The sequence below is a fragment of the Cetorhinus maximus genome, chromosome 14 (assembly GCF_964194155.1).
Source record: "Cetorhinus maximus chromosome 14, sCetMax3.hap1.1, whole genome shotgun sequence".
In the NCBI taxonomy this organism is placed as follows: Eukaryota; Metazoa; Chordata; class Chondrichthyes; order Lamniformes; family Cetorhinidae; genus Cetorhinus; species Cetorhinus maximus.
The window spans coordinates 55,924,757-55,952,324 of NC_135892.1; the positions used below are offsets into that span (position 1 = coordinate 55,924,757).

Genomic DNA, 27,568 nt, shown 5'->3' on the forward strand with positions numbered 1-27,568 from the left:
GAGTTGTAGAGAACCTTGGTGAGGCCACAGCCGGAGTACTGTGTGCAGATCTGGTCGCCACATTGTAGGAAGGATGTGATTGCACTGGAGAGGGTGCAGAGGAGATTCACCAGGATGTTGCCTGGGATGAAACATTTAAGTTATGAAGAGAGGTTGGATAGACATGGGTTGTTTTCGTTGGAGCAGGAAAGACTGAGGGGTGACCTGATCGAGGTGTACAAGATTATGAGGGGCATGGACAGGGTGGATAGGGAGTAGCTGTCCCCCTTAGTTGAAGGGTCAGTCACAAGGAGACACAAGTTCAAGGTGAGGGGCAGGAGGTTTAGCGGGGATGTGAGGAAAAACTTTTTTACCCAGAGGGTGGTGACGGTCTGGCATGCGCTACCTGGGAGGGTGGCGGAGGTGGGTTGCCTCACATCCTTTAAAAAGTACCTGGATGAGCACTTGGCACATCATAACATTCAAGGCTATGGGCCAAGTGCTGGTAAATGGGATTACCCAGGTAGGTCAGGTGTTTCTCACATGTCGGTGCAGATTCAATGGGCCGAAGGGCCTCTTCTGCACTGTGTGATTCTGTGAATCACAAACAGGAATCTTAAACTTAACTCCTCCAATGCAAGTATCTCCTTCCTTAAATATGAAGACCAGTAAATATAGTATACTTAGATTTCCAAAAGGCATTCGATAAGGTAACACACAAAAGGTTAATACACAAGATAAGGGCTCACAGAGTTGGAGGTAATATATTAATATGGGCAGAGAATTGGCTAATGGACAGGAAGCAGAGAGTAGTGACATTTTCAAGCAGCAGGCTATGACTAGTGGAGTGCTGCAAAGATGAGTGCAGGGGTCTCAACTATTTATAATCTATATTAATGACAGATGAAGAGACAGGGTAGCATATCTAAGTTTGCTGATAATACAAAGCTAGTTGGGAATGTAAGCTGTGGGGAGGACACAACAATTTTTTTTTATTCATTCACGGGATGTGGACTTCTCTGGCTCGGCCAACATTTATTGCCCATCCTTAATTGCCCTTGAGAAGGTGGTGATGAGCTGCCTTCTTGAACCGCTGCAGTCCATGTGGTGTAGGGACACCCACAGCGCTGTTCGGGAGGGAGTTCCAGGATTTTGACTCAGCGACAGTGAAGGAACGGCAATATATTTCTAAGTCAGGATGGTGATTGGCTTGGAGGGGAACTTGCAGGTGGTGGCGTTCCCAAGTATCTTCTGCTCTTGTCCTTCTCGGTGCTAGTGGTCATGGGTTTGGAAGGTGCTGTCTAAGGCACCTTGGTGAGTTCCTGCAGTGTATCTTGTAGATGGTACACACTGCTGCCACTGTGCGTCAATGGTGGAGGGAATGAATGTTTCTGATTTGGGTGCCAATCAAGCGGGCTGCTGTGTCCTGGATGGTGTCAAGTTTTTTGAGTGTTGTTGCAGCTGCACTCATCCAGGCAAGTGGAGAGTATTCCATCACACTCCTGGCTTGTGCCTTGTGGAATAAAGACCGTTTAACTGAATGGGCCACAAAGTGGCAAAGGGAGTATAATTTGGGGAAGTGTAAGGTTGTTCACTGATTGTAAGAATAGAAAAACAGCATATTTTTAATAAGGGGTGAAACTTGTAAATGTTGATGTTCAGAGAGATTTAGGTGTACTCATACATGGAACACAGAAAGTTAGCATGCAGGTACAGCAAGCAATTAGGAAAGCAAATAACATGTTGCCCTTTATTACAAGGGGATTAAAGAATAAATAAATCTTGCTACAATTGTATGAGGCTTTGGTGAGACCACACCTGGAATGATCAGTGCAGTTTTGATCTCTATATTTGACGCAGTAGAGTGAAGGTTCTCTAGATCATTCCCTGGGATGAGAGGATTATCTCATGATGAGAGGCTGAGTAAAATACATTCTCTGGAATTTAGAAAAACGAGAGGTGATCTCTTTGAAACATTCAAAATTATGAAGGGGCTTGACAGGGTAGATAGTGAGATGTTTCCCCTGGCTAGAGAATCTAGAACAAGGGGTCACAATTTCAGGATAGGGGCTGATCATTTAGGATTCAGATGAGGAGAAATTACTTCACTCATAGGATTGTGAATCTTTGGAATTCTCTACCCAAGAGGGTTGTGGATGCATCATCACTGAATATCTTTCAGGCCAAGAAAGACAGATTTTTGGTGTCTCAGGGAATCAACATGGGAAGAGGGCAGGCAAGTGGCATTGAAGCCGAATATGAGCTATGATCATATGAAATGGCAGAGCAGGCTTGGTAGGCCATATGGTCTACTCCTGCTCCTATTTCTTATGTCTTTATGTTCTTGTGAAAGGTGAGAGGAGGCAAGAGTGAATCATAAACGTCAGCATGACCTGTTTCTGTGCCATATATATGCTATGTAAATCCACTGTACACAGTTTTGAGGTGCTCTGATCCCGCACATGCTGGTTATTTAGAATGTATGATTTGTAAGTTTGGTTACAGACCCCTACTGCAGATTGATTGTCTTTAGACAAAGCTGATCATCTGGACAAGATTCTTGAAATTAATGCATATGGACCACATTTTTGGGAAACAATGTTGCTGGTACCACCTGCTGTGTGCAGACGACGTGAGCAGTGTTGAGAAGAGGAGACAAACATTAGAACCGCAGGTTCATGTCCTGAAATCGTGCAAATTAGATGGGTAGGCCAATTTGTGTCTTATCCACCTTGATCTGAAAGGGCACAGGCACGCCATGAACCAGGCCCCCGTTGTCTAAAGTTTCACGCTGAGAGTATGGACAAAGGGCGAGTACGCTAATTGACTGGAAGTGACAATGGTGTCCCTCAAGGATCTGTGTTGGGGCTTCAACTATTCACCATATTTATTCAAGACTTGGCTGATGGAATCAAAAATGACATACCCAAATTTACCAATGAGACAAAGACAGGCAACATTGGAAGCAATGTGGATGAAAGCATAAAAGCATAACAAGTATTGATAGATTAAATTTGTAGGAAATGGATTTCAGTGTAGACAATGTGAGGTCATCCACTGTGGAACTAAAAATAATGGAACAGGGCACTTTCTAAATGGCAAAAAGCTAGAAACAGTGATGATCTAGGGGACTTGAGGGTCCAGGTACATAGATCATTAAAATGTCATGGACAGTCCTGGGCACCACCTCTTAGGAAATATATATTGACCTTGGAGGGAGCACAGTGTAAGTTTACCAGAATGTCACATGGGTTAGGTTACGAAATGAGCTGGCACAAACTCGTGTTGCGTTCCCTGGAAGTATGGTAAGGGATGATTTGATCAAAGTTTTCAAGATATTAAGGGGAAATGATGGCATAGTTATAGAGAAACTATTTCTGATGGTGGGGAGTTTAGGATGTGGGCATAGTCTAAAAATTAGAACTAGATCTTTCATGAATGAATTAGAAAACATATCTACACACAAAGACCCAGATTTTCATCCCCGGATCAGGTGCGCAGAGACGGGAGAATTCTCAGCTCTGCAAACCTGACCTTTAAAAATGGCCACCCACAGGTCTGATTTTTGGCCGGAGGTGGGCGTGGGCTGGAATCAAAGTCTGGGTGGGCAAGTCCAGAAGTGGTGAGGAGTCGGAGGCGGCCCGGCACGAGTTGGGCGACCCGAGCGGATATATAAATCACCCCTTCAGAGTTGTTGTTCCGAGTGTCACTTCCTGAGTCCAGCAATCGGAGCCTTGGAGGAGACGTTATTGAGTTGTCAAGTGAGTGTCAAAGCTGTAAATTTTGTCCAACTGTTAGATTATCCCAGAGCTCAAGACCCATCATGGGTTTAACCTATGGGTGAATTGCCATCATTGACGCTTCCTAATCAAAAGTGTGCTAAACTAAACTACCGTGTGGATTCTTAAGACAGCCACGGGGATGGCATTGTCAGATAATATGCAGTGATTTCATAAGCTGGCTAAACACAGTAGATGAATGAACAACATTGTCATGCTCATTATCCCATCCACTTGCCCTATTGTCACTCATCTCTCTGGATGTGTAACGCTGTGGGCCCTTGACCAGGTCCCTCACAATTGTACGGTGAAGTGGCATAACAGTTTGAATAAGATGGAGTAAGCCAGCAGGCTGTTAGATGTCCTTGAACACAGCGTGTCATCTTAGAGTGACAGCTGCAACATACACGGCACCAAGCATATGTGCGAAGCCTTTCTCTCAAACACACCGTTAAGTGTATTCATAGATGAGACGATGTAAATGGTTAGTGCGTGTAAGCACACAAAAGTGAATTATAGCAATGTATTCTGATTTGCTCATGACCCTTCTCACAATAAATTTTCATTAATTAATTCATTAATTCATAGAATGTCGCACAGAGCAGCCGCTTTTGAAGGGATGGGGCCTGCTGCCCCATGCTTTTCTGACTGGGACCTGGAGGTACTGGTAGAGGAGGTGCAAAGTAGAAGAGACATCTATCCAGTTGGTCATTGCAAGCCACCCATTACAACCAAGAAGGCATGGGTTCAGATTGCGTCCGTGGTAAGCGCCAATGGAGATCGTGGAAATCGTGGATCCAATGCTGCAAAAGGCTCAGTGACCTGTTGCATTCTAGTGAGGTGAGCCGCTTTGCTCATAGATACAGAGGTCCAAGGGAAGGGTCACATCTGCATACTGCAGATAAAATGCAAGATCTGGAAATCACAATCCTCAATGCTGAAGCAGAAGTATGTGTAAGCAGCTCGCCTAGCTGCACACAAGACAGATGTGAATAGGCAATATGATAGACAGACACATTGAAGAGTATTATCTCTGTGAGCACTATGTATGAGGGTGACAAAAATTCATGCTGTGGTAGCAGAACAAAAGGCGGAGAACGCCAGAGAGATGGCCTGGATTGGGGGTGGGAAAGCCCACCTGAGGCCCATCCATCCCATGGAGCAGATGGCCCTGGCAATCACCAGGGTGCTGGAGCTGCTGGCTGTTGGTGATGGTGAGTCTCCAGTAGCAGGTGATAAAGGAGGTGTTGAGATTGCCTTGGCACATGGTGGTAATGGTGGAGGTCATGCTATCACTTCGCTGAGCACAATGGGACATTGGCATGCGAGGGAGCACAATGAAGGGGTTGAGTCATGCAGGCCGTGCGACCATGGTTAAGGCAGTGCCGTGCATCAGAGAGTGCATTCGCTATGAGAAGGGCTATACCTAAGTATGTCATTTTGTATCTCACACAGGTCCCAGCTCAGGTCGCTCTCCCCACCCTGGTCCATAATCATCCCTCAGACATCAAGAGGAGGAAGATATGTCCAAGGATGCAGCGTCACATCATGCTAGCCCACACTCTGCCAACTCAGATACAATCACATCGGAGGGATGCAGCGCCTGTTAGCGTCAGGGTGAAATTCACCGCACCAGATTGGAGGGGGAGGTGTCAGATTCAGAGACACGTGTTCACAGTCTCCCTCAGAGGAAGGAGGAAAATCCCTATGATGCTCTAGTGGGTAGGAATGTGGAGCCTCAGGAGTCACCATTTGGGGTATCATATTTATTCATTCAGGAGCAGATGTAGGGACAGAGTTCCTTGAGCCAGTGGGAGCTCTTGGACCACGAGTGGAGAAGTTCATCATCATTATGAGCTCCACATTGTCCCAGGGGCTCAACCGGATGAGCTCTTACCAAGAGATACTAGCCAATCTCATGGAGAGACCCAGGCAGCAAGAGCTGTGTCTCGGCTAAGGAAGGGTGTAGGCCTCCCTCAGTAGCCTGAAGCAGTCCAGTCAGGGCATGAGCACTGACATCCATGGAATATATGTAGATGCCTACTCTTAACAGGACAATCGCACTGTTGGCCCATCGGTCGCTGGAATGTACGACTGCTGTGCACCAACAGCCAGTCCCATCAACCTCATCTGAAGGCCAATCCAGGTCTGTGAGGTTTCTGAGGAGGGTGGAGGTACCAAGAGCCCTCCAGCATGCTTATCTTCTGCCACCTTCCTGGCCCTCCATCGAAGCCCTCATATGTGCCAGTGGCCATGGCTGCTCATGTAGATATGCAGAGGCTGCAGTCAGAAGGAGGTCCCCAATGGGTGCCTGCACGATGAGGCAGGCCACCATGATCCTCATTGCCCTTTAGACAGATAAGTGAGCAGGCTGCCTCCACCTCCACCAAGGCAACATGGGGGGATCTTTGTCAGAGCATGAGCAAGCTCACAGTGACATTTTGCCTAGAGCACTAATGGATTCACTGTGGTTACTGTGTTCACATTGTATACATCATATTTGAGCATTTTGTTGAACATGTTTCTTTTCATTTCTACATGACTCGATGTGTGCATGCACAATAGATAGCTCAAAAGGAATGATAAAAATGTGAGGTCGCTTCTTACCAGTAATATTGAGGGCAGCATGCTGAGTTGCATCTTGACATGGCTTCACCAGGAGCGATGTTGAGCAAGAATGGTGAGGCATATGAGAGCTTCTTCCTTCTCTGTTTTATAAGACTCCAGAAGTCAAAGGCTCAAGCACTGAGATGCTCCTTGATATCTTTCAGTTTCCATCTAAGCATAACATTAAGGGAGGTGTAATGATCCCACTCCATGACCAGATGCTGGTCAGCAAATGCATCTCAAGCATGAGTGCTGGGTGCTTGACATTTAATCACACTGCAGTGTTGCACTTTGGTCTTGGTGTGGGCAGCGCAGCTCGGTAGGCCATGTATTGTCCATTTAATGTTGGCCACCTGCTGTCGCCTATCATTGGCTGCAATGTCATTTCTGGTGTCACAGGATGTGGTTTGTGCAGTTTGCAGAGGTATATGTAAGTCAGGACTGATGCATGTGATACCCAATTCTTAACCAGATCCATTGGCCAGAATGAATGTAGCAGAATTTATTTCAATGATCTGTGACGGCACAGTTGTCTAATCATCATAAGCGAGATGCCATATCTGCGCGAATGATGCAACATACACTCATTGCAGCATGTTTAGGGTTTTATGTCTTCATTCCTGTCATTATCTCATTGTAGGCATGGTTTGATTATGGTCGAGTTGGCAGCATAAGTGCCTCATTCACAGTCAATGGTATTCATGTGAGGGGACCAGGATGAAAGGGACTTATTACCATGTGTGTTTGAAAGATGCTTATGACAATGTTTCTGGTGGAGAGGGTTGCTGCAGTTTGAACGTGACTGAACAAACTCATTGATGTTGATTCATTCTCTTGTGGGGGATGGACAGTCCTTTAACAGGCTGTGACGTCAAGGTACAAGGATCTTCATGTTGGGGTATGTCACCAGGGACTGTCTGATGACACTTGTTATTTTGGAGAACCTTATGAAAATCTATTCTGAGCAAGGACCGGTCTGGCATGAACCCCTCCCACATGGTATCAACCTGAAAGTAGGCCCATGCTCCCCTGCTGCCCTGCCATTGGTCGGCTCATCATCCTCATCAGCTTTGGAATGGCCTTTACGTACATGGGCTTCCTTCTCCTCCTCTTCCTCATCTTCTTCCTCCTCAGAGGTTGCCCATGGCCTCACCAGTTGCTGCTGCACCATGCGACAAATGTCTGTCACAACATCAAAGCACAACCTGAGTCTTCTCTGGCACTGGTTTTCCATCATGTTGAGGTATGATATCCACGGTCTATATACCCTCCCCGCAGGGTAGAACCTGTCTGTCTCCCTCTCCTCCTCCTCCTTCCTGCTGTTCATGCCACTGCTTCTTCCTCCAGAACTTCAGTGCTCCCTCTGGGCTCTGACTGCTCAATTGGACTGGCTTCTACTGGCTCTAGGTGAGAGGGTATCATGCCCATCCTCTATGCTCCCTCGGACAAATCATTTTGCACACTTCTGAAGCATTAATTTCTTTCTTGCAGCTGGGTGCAACAGTCAGTGGCAGCAACAAAATATTGCCCTGGCAGACCAGCAGCCCCACCATCCCACTCTCTGGGTCACAAGAAAACAGGGGGAGTTAAGTCCTTGACATTTCTGGGCCACTAAATACAAACTGAGATATAACTCCACAGCGGTACCTCACCTCTCCAAGGGGGTACCCTAGCTATCCAAACCAAACACTCAGAAAACAGGCTTCCTCTGACCTGGTCCGCTCTGCGCTCTTTGGGATCCACACAGCTGGGATGCAAAAATCCAGAATAAGAGAAGGCAGCTGATGATTTAAATGGCCAGCTTCCTCTGCGAATCATGCATGTGCAAAACTCAGCCGTGCCCCAAACTTGCCCCCAAGAAAATGAAACATGCCGTGTTCGGGCGTGGAACTTAGTCCTTCCAAAGATTTCCAGGATTTTTGCCATGACAGAGAGCCTCTCCATCATCGCGAAAACCTGGACCAAACGGTGGTAGACATTTTGAACTCCCTTTGATGACAAATGTTCAATTGTAAATTTTAAATCTGAGATTGATAGATTTCTGTTATCCATAAGAGATAGCTCACAGTTCCTGAAAGTAACCACCTTCAGAAGCTAACAGTACACTCGGTGATCCAAGAATAAACTTCGAAAACTTAGAGACTTTAGGAAAACCATGCTCTTGGAACCAGACTTGTTGACAAAGTTTCACAGCTTTAATGGTCCTTCTATTGGTATCCCAGAACAAGAGTCATGTGCTGGCCATAAATCCCATCATTACCAGGTAAATTATGCAATAATTTTCAATTTAAGGCATAAATAATAGCTTAAATCAATAAACTAGTGATTGGCATTGACTACAATGGAGGACTAAATGTCAATAATGGACTTTTATCAGCTTTGGCCAGACTAATTGCAGGGTGGACACAACGTATCATGCAACGCAACCTAATTCAATTGCTCTACTTTTTCCTGGAATTTGGAGTGTGCCATTAATGTGTGATTATTATGGTGTGTTTCATGACCATTAAACCATAGAGTCATAGAATGGTTACAGGACTGAAGGAGGCCATTTGGCCCTGCAATCTTTTTCTTCTTCAAGCAATGATCCAATTATCTTTTGTAAGCCATAATTAAATCTGCCTCCACCACACTCTCAGGCAGTGCAATCCAGATCCTAACCAGTCACTGCGTAAAATAATTTTTCCACATGTTGCCATTGGTTTTTTTTGCCACTCATCTTAAATAGGCATCCTTTGGTTCTTAATCTTTCCACTGATGGGAAAATGATCCAAGTAGTAACCTCCAAATAGTTTCAGGCCCCTACATTCATTTCCAGTCCTATTCTTTCCTTTCCTGAAGTGGCAGTGAACAAAAATTTCAAACATACATCAATTTGTACACCTCCATCTGGGAGCTACATGCAGGACACCTAGCCCAACATTATAGGTTAACCAGTAGGGCTCGATTACATTCTTGTTAGCTGAGTGTCTGCCACAAACTGCCTGATGTCTAGCTTCAATGTTCAGAGTATTTGTCAACAATATTTCACCTTACCATATGCCATGTGAAGAGCTGAAGAGAATTATTATTTTCTTATATATACGTCTAGTCTTTACTAAGATTCAAACATGTGTCTTCCATTAAGGCACATTTGTATTGTTCTCCCTGCTGCTGTCCTACTTTGTAAAACGCCAATGGCATTTACAGTCAGCTAATCTTTTTCTTGATCTTTTAGCCAATTTAATGGGAGTTTTCTTTTACAGTGCAGCCATAGTTTTGGTCACAATCTTTTAGGTCACAAGCAAGTAAATTATTAAATTGCACTCTAAATGGACTGTGTAGCTACAGTCCATTATTTTTGTTCGGGTTACCAACCAAGCTGGATTGTCTGGGACCCCACTGGAAATGATGATAAATCTCCCTGATGCTGCTGCTGATAACCTGGAAGAAAGTACTTTGTATGTGCCATTCAAGCCTGTGCACCTCCATATCCTGCACTCTCAATTCCTCCTCCATGTCATTGTACCTGCTCTGGCCCTCAAAACGAACTGGGCCTGGAGCCTATGCCTGAGCTGGAGTTTTCCTGATGTGGTTTGTGTAAACAAGCTCACCTTGATTGTTCCGCCTGCTCATAGGAGTTGACCTTACACAAGAGATAGGAGACAGCAGCAACATCAGGCCTCCACCAAGTGCCAACCAACCTGACCAGAAATCCCACAAAGCAGCAGCACAGACCCTAACATTGTCTATAATATGCCAAATCTCTTAAAATATGTAGTTACATTTAGCATTAGCATTAGCTCCCTGTTTCACATTGAGTTTAAAATCCAACAGGAGAATCATTTAGTCATTTTCCAGGCAGATGGACTCCCAGTTTGAAATATTGGAGGAAAACTCCCTTCACATCAATGTTGTTGCTGCTGGCAATGAAAATTCTTTGGAAACTTCAGGAAGATAGACAAGTAACTGCATATTATTTTTTTTTAATTCTTTCACGGGATGTGGGTCGCCGCTGGCTAGGCCAGCATTTATTGCCCATCCCTAATTGCCCTTGTTCATAAGGCATTTAAGAATCAACCACATTGCTATGGGTCTGGGGTTACATGTAGGCCAGACCAGGTAAGGGCGGCAGATTTCACTCCCTAAAGGACATTAGTGAACCAGATGGGTTTTTACAAAGATCGGCAATGTTTTCATGGTCATTATCTGACTTTTAATTCCAGATTTTTATTGAATTCAAATTTCACTATCTCCTGTGGTAGGATTCGAACCCAGGTTCCCAGAGCATTATCCTGGGTCTCTGCAATGCTAATCCAGTGACAATACTGATAAAATATAAGTTCAGCATAAATGCCAGGGAGCATCTCTTCATGCAATGAGTAAATATTTGGAATGTTGTTCCAGGAAGTGCAGTTAAAAACTGTTATTGTTCAAGAGGCAGTTGCATACTACAATGGGCAGTATCAATAGAGGGATGAACTATATGTGTCAACTATTAAAACAGTTTAGCTAAATTAGAGGGAGGAAGCATGAAACCTTACATGGGATCCAACCTTTAAAAGATAAATGGACTAACATTTGCAAACTGCAACTAATAGTATGTAATCAAACATAACATAGTCAACCCTCCAGGAATAAGGACAACCACATTTGGCAACCTTAAGTTAAGTGTCTACAAATTAAAATTTTAATTTAAAAGTTTAATTGTAAAAATACTCATTTCAGCAAGATAAATGAAATTATGGTCACTAAAAATTAACCACAAAAGGCTGGGAATTTCCTTGCTGTTACCCCTGCTTTTCCCCAGTAACTTCCCTGAAATTGCAGTGGAAAGCTCATTTCTTCACACAAAAAGGGTTTCAGCCACAGTTGCAGTGAGGTGACAGCAGCAGGTTGGGAGCAGATCCAAGGAAATTCCCAGCATAAGAGTGCAACAAAGCCAAATCTAAGTCACCTGCTGCAGCTAATAATCTTTAGAATGATCTACCTAAACGGAATTGGTGTATTTAGTGACCGCTTTGGTGCCTTCAAAGATGGTGTGTTTGGCCAGTTCCCCCAGCAGCATGAGGTGGATGGCGTTCTGGATCTCCCTGGCCGAGATGGTGTGGTGCTTATTGTAGTGAATGAGGTGCAAAGCCTTGGAGGCGATGCATTCGAAAATGTCGACAACGAACAAATTCATAACACTCATGGCCTTGGATGAGATCCTGGTGCAAGGGTGGACCTGGGTCAGCACCCTGTACACGTAAGTGGAATAGCTCTGCTTGTGAGTCTTCCTCCGATTCTTGGTGACTTTAGTCAGCGACTGTTTCGACGCCTTGCAGGATGCACCGCCCTTCGCCACAGCCGCCACCTCAGGCATTCCACTTGACTTGGGCCAACTCAAGTCAGCTAGCTGAAGCCTCAAACCAAGTCATGAAGAGCACTGGCTGTGGCTGCCAGTATTGCCATGGCCCTTAACTTTCACACAACATGGTAATTCCAGGCTGCAGAAGGTAACATCAGTGACATCTCAGTTTTGTCGTGCACTAATTTATCAGGGAAGTCACTGAGGCTTTCTGCATTAGAATGAACCTACATCACATTTCCCATGGACAGAGCAAAGAAAGATGAGAGCACTAGGCTTTGAGGCACCACAGACTACACCCGCATTACTATGTGTGCTCCCAATCACCAGCCTGGCATCTTTTGCAAAGATACTTTTCAGTCAATGCCCAACTTGTGTGCAACCACAAGCAGTGCAAATTGCAAGTTTGTGCTTGGATTCCTGGCAACAGTCATGATTCATTTATCATGCACCACTCCTGTTTCAGCTTTGTCCCAACCAAGCTTTCAGGACAGAGGTTGGTGACTTGGTGACAAGTGACATCCCCTTCAGACATGGCTCATACTCCCTGTCAGGAATCTAGGTACAGATACAGAGCTGGCAAGACTATTACTGTGATGTGCTCAAGGAATGCTTCCACTGTCTGGATAATTTGGGAGGACTGTGCTGCAGGATCTATTGTAGTTTTCTGTAAGCTGCAAACCTTTGCTATCCTGACAGACCAGCCCTTACCACCAGCTTGGCAGCAAAAAAACAGAAGGAGGAAGAGCAAGAAGTGCATTAACTAACACTAGGTGCCAGAGACCTCGAGGAGTAGCTGTTCTAACAGGGTTTCACCTGAAGCATCCGTCCAGGTCCCATTCACCAATTGTTCTGCAATCCTTATAATGGTAGCCCTTCCTACCACCTTCTGATTGACTTCCTTCTGTCCAACCTCATGGGTCCTGGCCTCAACTGTCTTCAAATATGAAAAGCAACATCAAGTCCAGAAAAATAGGGGCTCAACTTCAATAACTCACTAGATTAGAATAATAGTTAACTGGGATAATTAATAACCACCCATGTGCAACACCCTAATGTGACCTTGATTATCAATCCTAATACTCCAATGAAGTGTACTCCCAATGTTTACAACTCAGCATGTGGAAGACTGCTGACCTTCCTTTGAGAAAACTTCAGATGGCCATGGTTGGAGACCTCCAGCACCTGCTGGGCTTGAAGGCCCAGCACCAGATGGCAGTATCTCAATTTATCATGTGAGCAGGCATTCTATTTCCCTGTGAGGAAAGCAGGTGGTCTCTCCCATAGAATCAATGCCACTGTCCTGAATTTTTGCCTTAACACTCCTGTGACTCTACTTGAACAAAACGTTCAAGAGTTTTGTGATGGCCTGAAAGCCACTGTCAATGATGGACCTGAAGGCAAAGATGGCCCACAGTCTGGGCTTCCCTGCAACAGTGCGATGCTTTGGTGGTACTGCATTGAAAAAGTCTAGCTAGCTTCCTCAGTGTTGTGCATCAACAGAAAGCCTAATGCTGAACAGAGGGCTGGCACAGCATATGGCCAAGCTGGTCAATTGCAGCATCGAGCTTGCACCAATCTTTTCTTATCATTCAGTCTTATGATGCGAGAAGCTGGCACGGCCAGCATTTATTTCCCATCTCTAATTGCCCTTGAGCGGGTAGTGGTGAGCAGCTTACATCTGAATGGCTTGTTAGGCCTTTGCAGAGGGCAGTGAAGTGCCAACCCACATTGCTATGGGTCTCAAGCCTTCTGTAGACCAGGTCAGGTAAGGAAAGCAGTTTTCCTCCCCAGAAAGACATTTGTGTACCAGATGGAATTTTAGGACAAATCTGTAGTTTCATGATTATTCTTAATGAGCATAGCATTTTATTCCAGATTTACCTTCATCCTTATAAATTTCAAAAAGCCTGTTATGATCAAGCGGGAGAGAAAGGCAAGTCCTGGCACATGTCTTCACCTGGTCGTAACAGTATATTAACATGGATAGAGAGAATTGGTTAACAGACAGGAAAGAGAGAGTATGGATAAATGGGGCATTTTCAAGTAGACAGGCTGTGACTAGTGGAGTGCAGCAAGGATTAGTGCTTGGACCGCAGCAATTTACAATCTATGTTAATGACTTCAGATGAAGAGAATGCTGATGATACAAAGCTAGGTGGGAATATACACTGTGAGGAAGACACAAAGAAGATGCAAATAGATACAGACAGGCACCGTGGTAGATGGAGTAAAACGTGGGGAAGTGTGAGGTAATTTGCTTTGGTAATAATAGAAAATCAGAATATTTTTAAAAGGCATGAAACTTTCAAATGTTGATGTTCAATGAGAGGCTTGACTGTATTCATACAAGGAACATAAAATGATGGCATTCAGACTCTGCAAGCATTTAGAAAGGCAGATGGCTTTTGTTGCAAGAGGACTGGAGCACAAGAATAAGTAAGTCTTGCTTCAGTTATATAGGGTTTTCATGAGGCCACAATTGGAGTACTGTGCACAGTTTTGGTCTCCATACCCAAGGATATATTTACCTTGGAAGAGGTAAAGCAAAGGCTCAACAGATTGGTTCCTGGGAAAAGAGGATTGTCCTATGATGAGAGACTGTATAAATTGGGCCTATATTCTCTGTAGTTTAGAAGAATGAGAGGTGATCTCATTGAAACATGCAAGGTTTTAAAGGGGCTTATCAGGGTAGACACTGAGAGATAGTTTCCCCTGTCTGGGGAATGTAGAACACAAGGGCACAGCCTCAAGATAGGGGTCAATTATTTAGGATAGAGATGGAGAGAAATTTCGTTACTCAGCAGGTTGTGAATCTTTGGAATGCTCTGTGCCGGAAGGTTGGGGATGCCCCATCATTGAATGTATTCAAGGCTGCGATAGACTGATTTTTGTTCTCTCAGGGAATCACAGGCTATGGGGAACAATTGGGAAAGTAGAATTGAGGCAGAAATTCAGCCATGACTGTATTGAATGAGGACAAGCTCGAGAGGCCATATGATCTACTCCTGCGGCTATTTCTTATGCTCAAATGCTGATCCACACGATTTCAGTGCAATTCATTCCATAGCATTCCAGCAGGATTAGAACCAGTTCTTACTATTTATAAATGACTTCCATCAGTGAATGAAAATTGTGTCTATCTAGTCTGCAAAATACTCAGGTACTTGATGTGATTTTATAGCTAACAGAAAGAAGTGAGACAAACTATTCTTTGCAAGTTTTGGACATTGACGGCACTTTTCGGAAGAAGAAATCCACATCAATAACATCCTCTGTTGCTTTTTCCAGTACTGTCAGCAATGAATTTCTGGTTAAGTATTTAAATTTATAAATGTTTGGGTTGGGTCATTCCTGGGAGAGATTTGGAAGGCATTCATTTAATTTGAGCGGATGGCCTGTGCTGCCCACAATTGGAGCATTATCATTCAATTTAACGAGTGAATGATTACAAATTTTATGAGCGAACAAACTTCAAGACCCTGGAAAAACATATAAGCAAGAAGTAAAGGCAGCAACTGTTGGCTCCATTGGGATTTGGGCTCACATCAAAGGCATTTATTCTGAGTTATGGTTTTGACAATTTTCGGTGAAGAAATCACTACAAACCACAGCAACTTTCTGCATCAAGGCTGTTCCAGATGGATATCTGTCAGAAGTAAAAGTTTTATTACTCTGTTATAGAAATGCCTCAAGGACCACTAGTCATTGTAAACTGTACCCTCCTGAGTACACAAGAACTCCACATAGTCAGCACAACAGGCTCCATGACTAATACTTAAAAGGTTCAAATATCCACTTACTCTGCAAAAAGAAAAGTCGCAAGAATATACTGTGCAATAAGTAACTGGGAACAAAAAAAAATCTCTTTGCAATTATGAACCAGAAAATGGGAGAACTCTTATAAAAATCCTATCCCATGTCCTTAAGCTGACACCTGATGTGGCTCTTTAGTTGAGTTTAAGAAGTCTTAAAATTGGAGATCTATGTTACTTGACTCCACATTGCTGCAATAATCACAATATCACAAAACTATTCATTAAAAGTATATTTTATTTAGTTGAAAACATATTGAGGAAGCAATTCTAATTTAGAGAAGCATGGAGATCAAAGGGGTGTCATACAATACAAATAGTGAGCATTAAAGTATGTTGAGAGGCAAAGGAATGGAATCCACCCAATCCACAGGATCAACAGTGGTAGTAGGAATACATCTGGCAGAGGGCAAAGATTCCATCCCTTCAAACTGCAGCTGCAAGAGCAGGGACAATGTAGCTCAACACAATACATCTAGGAAAGTGAGATACCCAGCTAAGCGCATCGCTTAATAGGAGTGCGGAGTACAGATCTGAGGCTGAAGATCAGTATGGCTTATTTTCAGAACACTCCTAATTTTTCAGTTATTGACCATCTTAATAGTTAATTCAATTCTCTGATCCACGATCTTATCAAACAAGGCCCTATACTGAGAAGAACACTTCACAAAATGTATCTAGTATGTCAGCAGTTGTGAATACTGCAATGTGGTGTAGCCACATGTGTCGTGGAGTCAGTGTACCAAGATATTGCAAATAAATTTGCAAAAATGTGAAGCCCAATTGTTCCAGTGTTTTGGTTCTCTAGTAATTGTGACACCTACACTTATGAGACTCGGAAGAACGCCTGAAGTCATTATTCAGCCCTCCAAAGTGATATTTGGAAGTAACTTTCAGGGATTGTCAGAACATTATGGACCTATATTACATTTAACTTGCTAAGGAAGTGGAGTAGGGAATCTGTTCCCAGGACAATCCATGGCACCTCCTTTGCATGTCTTCTGTCTGTGTCCGCCATTAGCAGTAACAATGGTACCCTGGAATAAGTTCATGTATCACTGCATTCTGAGAATAATCCTATAAGGAATTGTTCAATTCCTAAACAAAAACAGAATTACCTGGAGAAACTCAGAAGGTCTGGCAGCATCGGTGGAGAAGAAATCAGTTAACGTTTCGAGTCCTCACAACCCTTCGGCAGAACTGAGTATAGTTAGGAGAGAGGTGAAATATAAGCTGGTCTAAGGTGGGGGGGCGGGGGGAGAGAGAAGTTGAGGGTGGGGTGATTGTGGGGATAAGCAAGCAGTGATAGGAGCAGATAATCAAAAGATGTCACAGACAAAAGGATCAAAGAGGTGTTGAAGGTGGTGATATTATCTAAGAAAAGTGCTAATTAAGAATGGAAGGCAGGACACTCAAGGTACAGCTCTAGTGGGGGTGGGGTGGAAAGACTAACAAAGTTTTAGTTTTAGATTTAAAAATAATGGAAATAGGTGGGAAAAGAAGAATCTATATAAATTATTGGGAAAAAAAAAGGGGGGGGGGGGAGAAACGGGGTGGGGATGGGGGGAGGGGGAGTTTAAGATCTAAAGTTGTTGAATTCAATATTCAGCCCGGAAGGCTGTAAAGTGCCTAGTCGGAAGATGAGGTGCTGTTCCTCCAGTTTGCGTTGGGCTTCACTGGAACAATGCAGCAAGCCAAGGACAGACATGTGGGCAAGAGAACAGGGTGGAGTGTTAAAATGGCAAGCGACAGGGAGGTTTGGGTCTTTCTTGCGGACAGACCGCAGGTGTTCTGCAAAGCGGTCGCCCAGTTTGCGTTTGGTCTCTCCAATGTAGAGGAGACCGCATTGGGAGCAACGAATGCAGTAGACTAAGTTAGGGGAAATGCAAGTGAAATGCTGCTTCACTTGAAAGGAGTGTTTGGGCCCTTGGACGGTGAGGAGAGAGGAAGTGAAGGGGCAGGTGTTGCATCTTCTGCGTGGGCATGGGGAGGTGCCATAGGTGGGGGTTGAGGAGTAGGGGGTGATGGAGGAGTGGACCAGGGTGTCCCGGAGGGAACGATCCCTACGGAATGCCACCGGGGGGGTGAAGGGAAGATGTGTTTGGTGGTGGCATCATGCTGGAGTTGGCGGAAATGGCGGAGGATGATCCTTTGAATGCGGAGGCTGGTGGGGTGATAAGTGAGGACAAGGGGGACCCCATCATGTTTCTGGGAAGGAGGAGAAGGCGTGAGGGCGGATGCGCGGGATATGGGCCGGACACGGTTGAGGGCCCTGTCAACGACCGTGGGTGGAAAACTTTGGTTAAGGAAGAAGGAGGACATGTCAGAGGAGCTGTTTTTGAAGGTAGTGTCATCAGAACAGATGTGACGGAGGCGAAGGAACTTGTTCAATTCCTTCTAGATTCCTGGGATGATTTTTTCCCAACAATAGTGTCAAATTCATTGATATATACAAAATACTTATAGTGTGGCTGTACTTTTACTTTTGAAATGTTATTTATTTCACCTCAAAGTCCTTGTTCTGCCATCATGTTTAATGTCATATATATTTAACTTTGATATTGCACTCAATTATAGAGAAGATTTTTAATGTAGCACTTGAGCATTCAGAAATATTTTACAACATTCAATTACTTTTTGGGAATTTTTACATAAACTTCAAGGTCACCAGTTATGTAGAGAACACAACTTTTCTTCCTATCATTTAACTTTCATTATGTTTACAATCCAAATATTTTTCCACGTACTATAAATGTTATTTTTTTGATCAATCGCTTCTTTGTTTTGCTTCTCTTTTTCTTGGCCATGACAGTATTTCCTTCACATTTCATCTAAGAGTTGCCCGGGAGCTCTGGCAGTGAAACTTTAGGTGTGGTTCTTGGAAAGATTGTAGGACCATCTGTCCCATGGGGCCTTCTTTTACTTTGTAGGCCTTGCATATTAATGTAACATGTAGGTGGTAATTCACAAATGCATATTCATCATTCCCCATAAACCATGCATTTTTAAAAGCAGATTTTGCATTTATGTTCTTTCTGCATAAATGATAAAATGTCAGCAGTCAGAACAAAGATAACAGTCATTGGTAATTGAAATCCAAATAAAAGTTGTACAATACATTAAACTACAAAATTGATTAACATATCCCTGATTACAGAGAACATACAGCACAGATACCAGTCATTCTGCCTAACTAGCCTATGTTGGTGTTTAATCTCCACGTGAGTTTTCTCACATTCCCTTTGTCTCATTTCAGCCTTTCAGCATATTTTTCTATTCCCTTTTCTCTCATATACTCATCTAATTTCCTTTTGAAAGTATATAGAGCATTTGTCTCAACCATTCTCTGAGTAAAGAAATCTCTCCTTATTTCTTTATTGGATTTATTACTAACCATCTTGTATGGATGGTCACTAGTTTTGGAAACATTCTCTCCTACCCCACCCTGTCCAGCCCATTCATAACTTTACAGACTTCTATCAGGCCACACCTGAGGGCCGGATTTTCACTGCTGAGGTGGATAGCTCAAGTGGGGAAATTTCCCAACTCGCCAGCCGCGCCTTGTTAGAAAGTCCACAAATGTTGCGATCTTTGCTTTGGGGAGGGGGGGGAATGGGTGTGGAATGGAGTCAGGCCTGCCAACACTGGAAGCAGAGTGTAGGCAGCCACACAGACAGCTGAGTACCGAGACAGGCTAGTTATAAGGTCCACCTGAGTTCTCTGGGACTTTGCCCAGCTGTATTAAAGGCTGTTAGGCCCTCTAGCCTTCATACTCACACCCCCACAACCCTTTAACCCCCACTCCCCATGCCACATCCATGCCAACTCATGCCCCCATCTAGTCCCATGACCCCTTATAGCCCCCATGCCAACTCACATTAACTCATGCCAACTCATGTCCCCCACCCATCCCCCATTGCTTCTTATACTTGCCATGCCAACTCATAGCCCTTCCAAGCCTATTCATCCATTATATACTATGTACAGAACTAATGAACCATATAGTAACAATGGCATGTGTGGAACTGCTCAGAAAAAAACACCTTTTCAGAAATCTCCTTTTGAAAAAAAAACTGCTGCTCCTACACCCCGATAAAAGTGTCAGTTAAGCAGAACATTTTAGTATCAATAACAGAAGCTTCAAATACTTCACATCTCATAACCTTGTTCAAATAAACATTGAGGCATTGACAAAAAAAATCACAGAAAGAACAATTTATTACCACCATTTCAAGATGTCAGTCAAGCAAAGTCAACAGTTCTCTCCAACTGTCAAAACAGAACCCCTGCTGAGAAAATCATTTTATGAGTCTGGGCTCTCCGCCAAGCATGTATATTGAGGCCATCCAGTGCTACTGAAGGAGTTCTTACCTGTCCTTACCTGTAAATCTTTTTTGTACATTGTGGCCTGACCAGGGTCCTATGCAAGTTTAACATAACTTCACTACTTTTGAATTCTCCGAGCAAATATGTTTTCATTCTGTCTTGCAAACAATGTGTTTAAAACCTACTCTGAGTAAATCTAACTTCTGAGTCTTAGTTAGATTAGATTTACCTTCAAAGCCATGAAGACTGTTTTCCATTCCATTCAAAATGAACTGCATGATTTGGATTGGTTGAATTTCCTGCAAAACTATATCCTTCCGCCCAACATTGAATTCACGACTTGTCAGGGAATGGGAAGTCCATTCTGCCTGTAGTGCTTGTGCATCAGTAAGTAGACCTGAAGGAAAAAAATTGAGTTGGATTTCCCGAGCCCCAAGGAGACAGGACTGGCCAAGAATGGAATAGGGAGTGGCATTGGGATGGCTCCCCGATGTATTCCTAACTCCAGGGGACTGTCCCAGGGGCAGACTGTGAATCAGGTCGGTGGACGCATGCAGCCAATTAGTTCAATTAAGGCCCTTCTGCCAATGTGGGTATTTGATAATCAGAGTGGCCTATCACCTTGTGTGGAAGCCGCTTGCTCTATCAAGGTGGTCTCCTTGCAGCAGACCACTGAGAAATTGCTACCAGAGGTCCTATGCCCTAAGGACAGTGCTATAGCCCCATCTGTGAATTTCCCTGTAAAGGGGATTCCCCTGCAACCCACTAGCCCTACCAATTCAGGCCACTTTACTATGTAATTTGTATGCAAGCAGGAAATGCCCTCACAGTTACCTGCTTGTCTAAGCTGTGCCCACCTCTCCCATTGGAGGTGCCAAGGCTCCAAAGGAGCCAGCCTTCTGATTGCACCGAGAGCAACAGGAGCCCATGGATGATGAGCGCAAGGCAGCCAATTAGGATGCCACCTCCAAGAAGGTTGGGCCGGTGAGTGCACTGGCAACATGGGTGGGATCAGGGCCTCCATGAAAGTCTAATGTCAGGGACCTGATGCCACTGGAAAATCCTGCCCATGGAGCCAAAATTTCCTCAATATCTGTACGATTGAGCTGAATTTTCCTGGCTCTTTGGCAATGGATTGAGAATCAAGAGAGCTGGCAAAATGGTGGGTGGAGACACTGGGAGGGGAGCCCACTGTTTTCATGCTACCACGGTATATTACCAGCAACGGGAAAACTTGACAGCTCTGAAGAAGTCGTATGGACTCGAAATATTAACTCTTTTTTTTTCTGTCCACAGATGCTGTCAGATCTGCTGAGTTTTTCCAGCATTTTCTGTTTTTGTTTCAGGAAAACTTGACAGTTTGGTTACAATCGGGGCTGTCAATTGAACCACTTAAATGGCCAGTTAAGGACCATTTTCCACATTCACAGGCATGTTGCCCAGGTCAGGAGAGCTCCCGCCCCATAGGGAGGCAGCTGGGTGAAATCTGGTAGCCTCCCAACAGGTTCCTAGGCTTCATTTTTGAACACTAGATGGCTGCCCTCATGACAACAGCGCACCAGTGTTCAATGACCCACACATCTTCAATCACTGAGACCTGGCTGCCAGGTCCCAGATTCCCCACAGAAACCTACCACCTCTTTGAGGGTGCCTCACCACTGAGGCACCCTCTCCCTGGAGCTGTAGTCTTGGCAATGGCCAATTCTAGTGGTGGCATCGCTGAGATTGTTGAGCTGTTGGCCCTCTGATTGGGCCAGCAGCTCTTGGAAACAGGTCGCCAACCTTAATTGAATGGCAGCTCCGCTGCAGCCTCTTAATTGGCCACTGCCAGCAATGTGCTGCCCCAGGTCCCGCCGCTCTCCGAAGTGGCATCACCTCCTGGCAGCAAGACTTCCAGATGGGCCGAATTTTGTTGCCTATCATTTTAATGTCATAAAATGACACCATTTACCAGCTGGCATAGTGTCATGAAAATTTCCTTAAAAAGGTAATTTGCAAATGAAGTGACCATGTGGCTTTATGGCATTGTAAAGGCACCATGAGCAGTGTTAGCCCCAGAAAAGTTCAGTGCAGAAACAACATAGCTTCTGGAAAGACTGCATTCTTCATTGGAATAATAGGGGACAGCAAAATGAGGGTGCAGAGGTTCTTTCCTTAACCCCTTTGTGCTTGCTTTACTCAGAAAATTTCCCACCTACACTTTAGCAGAAACGTGAGCAGTCACAAGCCAGCTCTGCCCAGGGGCCACCATAACAGGACAAGTTACCAAAGGGCTGTGTATTTCTCACAAGAAGTTAGGAGGGATAGACTTCAAGATGTGTCCAGCAGAAAACCGTCCAGCAGTGCCAACATTGTCACCTGGACCAGCCATTCAATGCCAATTCCCTCACAATGAAGTCTGCTCAGTTATGTTGGAAAAAGTTCAACGACTTGGTCAGGGCAAGCAAGATAAGGTCGAAGTAACTTTGTCTTTTCCTACCTTGCCCAACTTGAGCACCGTCACACTTTTTACCCTCTAAGAGCAACATTCACACTACCATCCATTAGTACTTCACTCTGCTTAAAGCTATCAACAATTCCCTTTCCTACACAATTTGTGTTTTGCATGATAACTACGCATAAGTGGCATAGTATGCTGAAACATAGATTTAATTGATGCTTCAAGCACTATAATGACATAGCTCAAGTGTTGCTGCCAAAAATTGCAAGGAAATTCAATCCCATGATGTTCAAAATAAGTTTAAACAGGAAATCTAGTCCTAACTTGTCATATATAACATACAAATCTTTGTCAAGCCCTTCCCACAAAAAACAACATATATCAACTGAGTTATCACTCCTGCAGCAGTACACTGAAAAATTCGCAAAGATTACAAAGCATGTTAGTTTACTTTGAAAGGACAGTTTATAAGGTTAGCTTTTGATTTCTTTTTATCTTCTAATCTCATAATACTTAAAGGAACATTCCTTCTGTTCAAGTAAAGTACTTATTATATAGCTAGACATTGCTTTGTAGGGCTGAATGCTGTTGTCAAAATAAATCCAAGTGAAAAAATTCACGTACGTGTGTATTAACAGATAAAAATGAGCTTTTAGCCCAGAGTTTTGTGTCCAATGGAACTTCTATCACTGTGAATAATTCATCATATTTCCTATTTTGCAGTTATGGTCTTGAAATGATAACTCATGTCACTTGTTACGTTACAAAAGCTCTAACTTTTCACGTAATTATTTGGTTATGTTCACAATTGGTTAAAAACTCAAAATCCTGACTTACTTGGATTACAAAAAATCCTTTTTACTTGCACACCGACATTTAAATCTTCATTTCTTTTGGTAATAAGATATGTTGCTGCAGGTGCTCAGTGCAGCTTTTCCTCTCCTATGGGCAAGATATTCAATTAAAAGGTCTTCGAAACAGAGTCCTTGCCAATTCCACTCACACAAGTAACAGTAGGTTGTTGTTTTGTTAGTTGGCATATAACAGAATTTTCATGGGAAGCAAAGAATTAGTGCCAATTTTAACAGATGTTCAGAAATGCAAATAATGTTAAATACCAATAAGTTTCATGTACTGAGATGTTACTATTACAGTAAACCATATTATGATGAAGGAATATCTCCTAATGTGAGGCACAGTGTGGACTATCATAACCTAAGTTGTTTATTATTTGTATTATTCATGTACTCATTGGCTTAAAACATCACAAAAATAATTAAATGGCATCTTCCTTCCTCACTCCTATACTCCTGTATTTTCCATTTGTTAGGTACAGATAAGTGCCAAATTTGAGGCAAATTTCTATTTTTTATCAGAAGTTCACAGTGGCAAATATTCTATTCACAATTGCGTGTCAAACTTTGCTGGAAGAATATCAAAAGCGTTAATCATTTTAAACTCATTACATTTGGCTTGATGTGGTTTAAATTTGAGGATGACTTCTGCCATTCATAAAGGGTGAGGAATCGTTATCGTAAAGAATGGAACATTCTCCTTGATTTGACACTTAGTGATAATGCTGAGAAATCCTATATCAAGTACAGAATGGGCCAAATGACAAACATCGCTATAACAATGTACCTTACCTGCATCCTCAAAAGAACACCTGTCCTGTATCAGCATTCGTTCCCATGAAAGGGATTAGTAATGTGTTGTAATAATAGCCAGATTTTGCTTTACTTTGCTTCCACAAGAATCCCAACTGTGTTTCAACTAAATTCCAGAGGTGAAAGGGCAGTGCAGAATTTCCTTGGTAGAAACAGTAAGAGAGAATTTGCATTTATATTGCACTTTATCACATCTCCTAGAACATATACAATGAACTATTTTAAAGGAGTAGCTACTGTTTCCCTGTGGTTAAACACAATAGCCATTTTGCTTACAGCATGGTTCTATTTTGTAGCACCAAATGTTGGCACTGTGAGAACTCCTTGCCCTTCAAATAGTGCAATGGAATCTAACATCCAACCGAACCTGATAGGGTCTTAGTTTAATAATTCATCTGAAGGACAATGTCTCTGATAATAGAGTATTCCCTCAGAAGCAAACTGAAATGTCAGCCTAAATTGTGTGCTCAATTCCCGGAGTGGGGCATATATATAACACACACAGTCTTGTGATTCAGAGACAACAGAACTGCCAGCTCAGCTCAGCTGCCTCATGCAACCTACTATCAATGAATGCAATGTAGATGCAAGATAACTTGCTGTTTTTGATTTCAATTCAGTTAGCAAATATAGAATCACATATTGTAAATGCAGAATGCAGTTTTGGCATAGAATGAAGGCATCTTCTGGAGGTTCCTTTAAACATGCTACATTGGTAAGTTCTTCTTCAGGTCCAAGACAAATGGGCAAACTTAAAGGCCCCAAAGTTTTGACCAGATCATGGTGAAATCCTGGTGGATCTCTAATAAGGAACTGGAAAATAGTTTCAGTACTTTTTCATTCTGTCATTCTCTGTTGGGAGGAGTGTACGGGTCAATCAACGGTCTGCCCACTCGACAACAAGGGGGCATGTCTGAGACGGACCCAGTTTAACCCAAGAATTTCACCTTTAATGCCCTTGAATTCAACAGAATTTATGCCATCTGAGACATGCCATCGGTCAACATGCCTGTAAGATAAAAGTCCCAGACCTTTGCAAGGGAAAGGTGAGGTCCTCTCTGTCGATCAATTATCAAGAAGTGCTCTATCTCCATCAGGGGCAAAAGAACCAAATATGACACTTCTTTCGTGCCTTACTGGGCCTCCTCTCCACTATCATGATGGCATTATAAAATTACACTGACATTCCTCCAGCAGATACAGGCAGTCTGGCCCAGGCAAGCAGTTGTCCCTGTTCCTAATGTCTGGGACCAAGTCCCAGCCCAGGGTCAGAATGCTTGGAGGGTTCCATTCTGCCATACCTACACAAGGGGAGTGAAGCATCCGGAATTTGAAACCCAAATTATTCTTGTGAGATTTTGCCCAGTCAACTATACCTCCAACAATTAGTAATCACAGGAAAAAATAAACAGTTGGCAAGGCATAATAAAAACATGAAAGATGATCATTTATACACACACAAATTCTATTCAATAACCTGAGCTGTAGTTGATTCAATGTAGAGCAACTATTTCCAATCATAAGACTATTTATTATTATTAAGGAGGAGGAACGTTTAGCATCACAAATATTTGTACTGGAGTTTCAAAATGAATGTACAAAGCATACAAAGTGGTTTTGGCAGGAGATAAAGGTACTCTCTGGAGGTCCCAATAGTGGATACTTTATTGATCACTTCCTCTTCTGTTCCACCAAGAATACACAAACATAAATTATTCTTTAAGGTTCTCACCTGTACACCTGACACTGTAAATGTTCTTATGAAAATAAATCATGAATGTGATGAATTCTGCCTCACTTCGGAATTGAATATTTTTTTCTCTGTTAAAAACATGTTTCCACTTTTCCCTCTGGTTGCATTTTACATAAATTTGAATAAAACCAGCAAATGCTGAAAATGCACAGCAGATCAATCATCTTCTAATATTTCAGGTGTAACTTCTCAACAAAAATGGACATTTCAGAATGTCAGTATTTGCAGGGTTCATTTAACATCATATAAATTATTAACTCTGAGTCCTTAATATACAGAACTACAAATTGCATTCCCCAAAAATGTTTTACTTTAATGTTTGTCACTCTGCAATGTAAAAACCTTATGCTGTGTTAATTTGATCTTGAAATTATGTTGTATGAATTTAATCATGTAAAATAAAAATGGGTTCAAGCACGTCTTGGGGTAGAAAGTGGGCTCTATAATGCCACTGTGGCCAGTGCAATTGAAGCTGGAGCCCCTTAGAATGGTGTGTGGATCTCTTCGGCAAGGCAGTGCCTCATGCCAGAGAGGGTGCTAACATGAGTTTGAAATGCTCGCACTGGAAAGATCCCAAGTGGCCCGTTGTGACATCAAACAGCTGTTCTGACTGATTTGAACTAACATCTGCTGTTGCAAAGTTTGTGGAAGTACTGTGGAGTGTATTTGGAGGTGTTGCGGTGATTGCTTGATCTAACAGAGGGGCCTAAATTTTCCATTAGGCGGGTGGGCAGAGGTGAAGCTGACGCGGCTGCAGCACCATTTTGCGTGGGCGGGCCAATTAAGGCCCGCCCAGTGCATTTCCCACTCCTGTGGAGAACGGGAATCTTAAATTTGGGGCCGGTGTGTACAGACCGCCGGGTCCAATGGCGACCGGGCAGTCTGTATAAAAAAAGGTCTGGCAACCTCCTTTAGGCTGTTCACAATGGCCAGCTACAGGTGGCATCGCAGGGGGTCTGCACAGCAGGCCAATGTAGAGGGAAGGCCAGAGGAGGATGGCAGGCTGCAGGGTGTGGGCCAGGAGCAGGGCAGGCTGCAGGGTGTGGGCCAGGAGCAGGGCAGGCTGCAGGGTGTGGGCCAGGAGCAGGGCAGGCTAGGCCAGTGGGGGGCCAATGTGCCCCTCGCTTTTCCGATGACTGCCTTGCTGCCCTTGTCGAGGAGGTGGCAGCACGGCAGGAGGTGCTGTTTCCCTAGGTTGGGAGGAGGAGGGCCCCCCACATGTCCACATGTGCCTGGGAGGAGGTGGCAGAGGTGGTGAGCTCCCGCGACGTGGTACGGTGCACCTGGATCCAGTACCGTAAGCGTTTAAACGATTTGTTGCATTATGGCAGGGTGAGTACCATGTTGGTGTTGGGCATTTAACCCAGCAGGTAGCCTGAGCCTTTGAAGGTCCCCCCACCACCACCCCCGCCCAAGTCTTACGGTTGTGACTACATTGACTCATGTTGGGTATTTGTCACACACTGGTTGGTTAAGCAAATAGTGCCCATGCTTACATCAGCCTCAGTGGTTCATGGGAAGATGGGTTCTCCCCGCACCATGTGTTGGTCTTAGTCGCACATGACTAGTCTGGGGGCAACCTGCAGGAGAGGCAGCTAGGCGCATACTCAGAACTCCAACACATGTCCTATTCACGGTGATGAGATGGTGGAAGGGGAGCCTCAAGGTGTCGTGGCCAAGAGCCAGCTGGTGCCTTTGGTGCCACACCTGGTTGCGCCTCCTTGCCATGGGAGCTAAGACCTTGTGTTTCTGAAAGTGATGGACACAGAATGTGTCCAAGGTGGCCGTTGGGGGCGGGGGGTGGGGGGGGTGGGGGACGGGGGGAGTTTGGGAGCAGCTGTATCACCAGTAGTGTGGACAGGAGGCTCTGGAG

The 27,568-nt window shown here is 43.9% G+C and overlaps 1 long non-coding RNA gene across 1 annotated transcript in view; it reads right to left on the reverse strand.

The window, feature by feature from the left end:
* Positions 1–17,985: 17,985 nt before the first annotated feature.
* LOC144690134 (uncharacterized) overlaps positions 17,986–27,568 on the reverse strand; it is a 36,910-nt gene continuing 27,327 nt past the window's right edge. Inside the window, exons 2-3 of the long non-coding RNA XR_013578762.1 lie at positions 23,922–24,084; positions 17,986–18,544 (exon numbers count right to left, since the gene is read on the reverse strand). This is a non-coding gene — a long non-coding RNA (uncharacterized LOC144690134). The remainder of the gene's footprint in view (positions 18,545–23,921; positions 24,085–27,568) is intronic.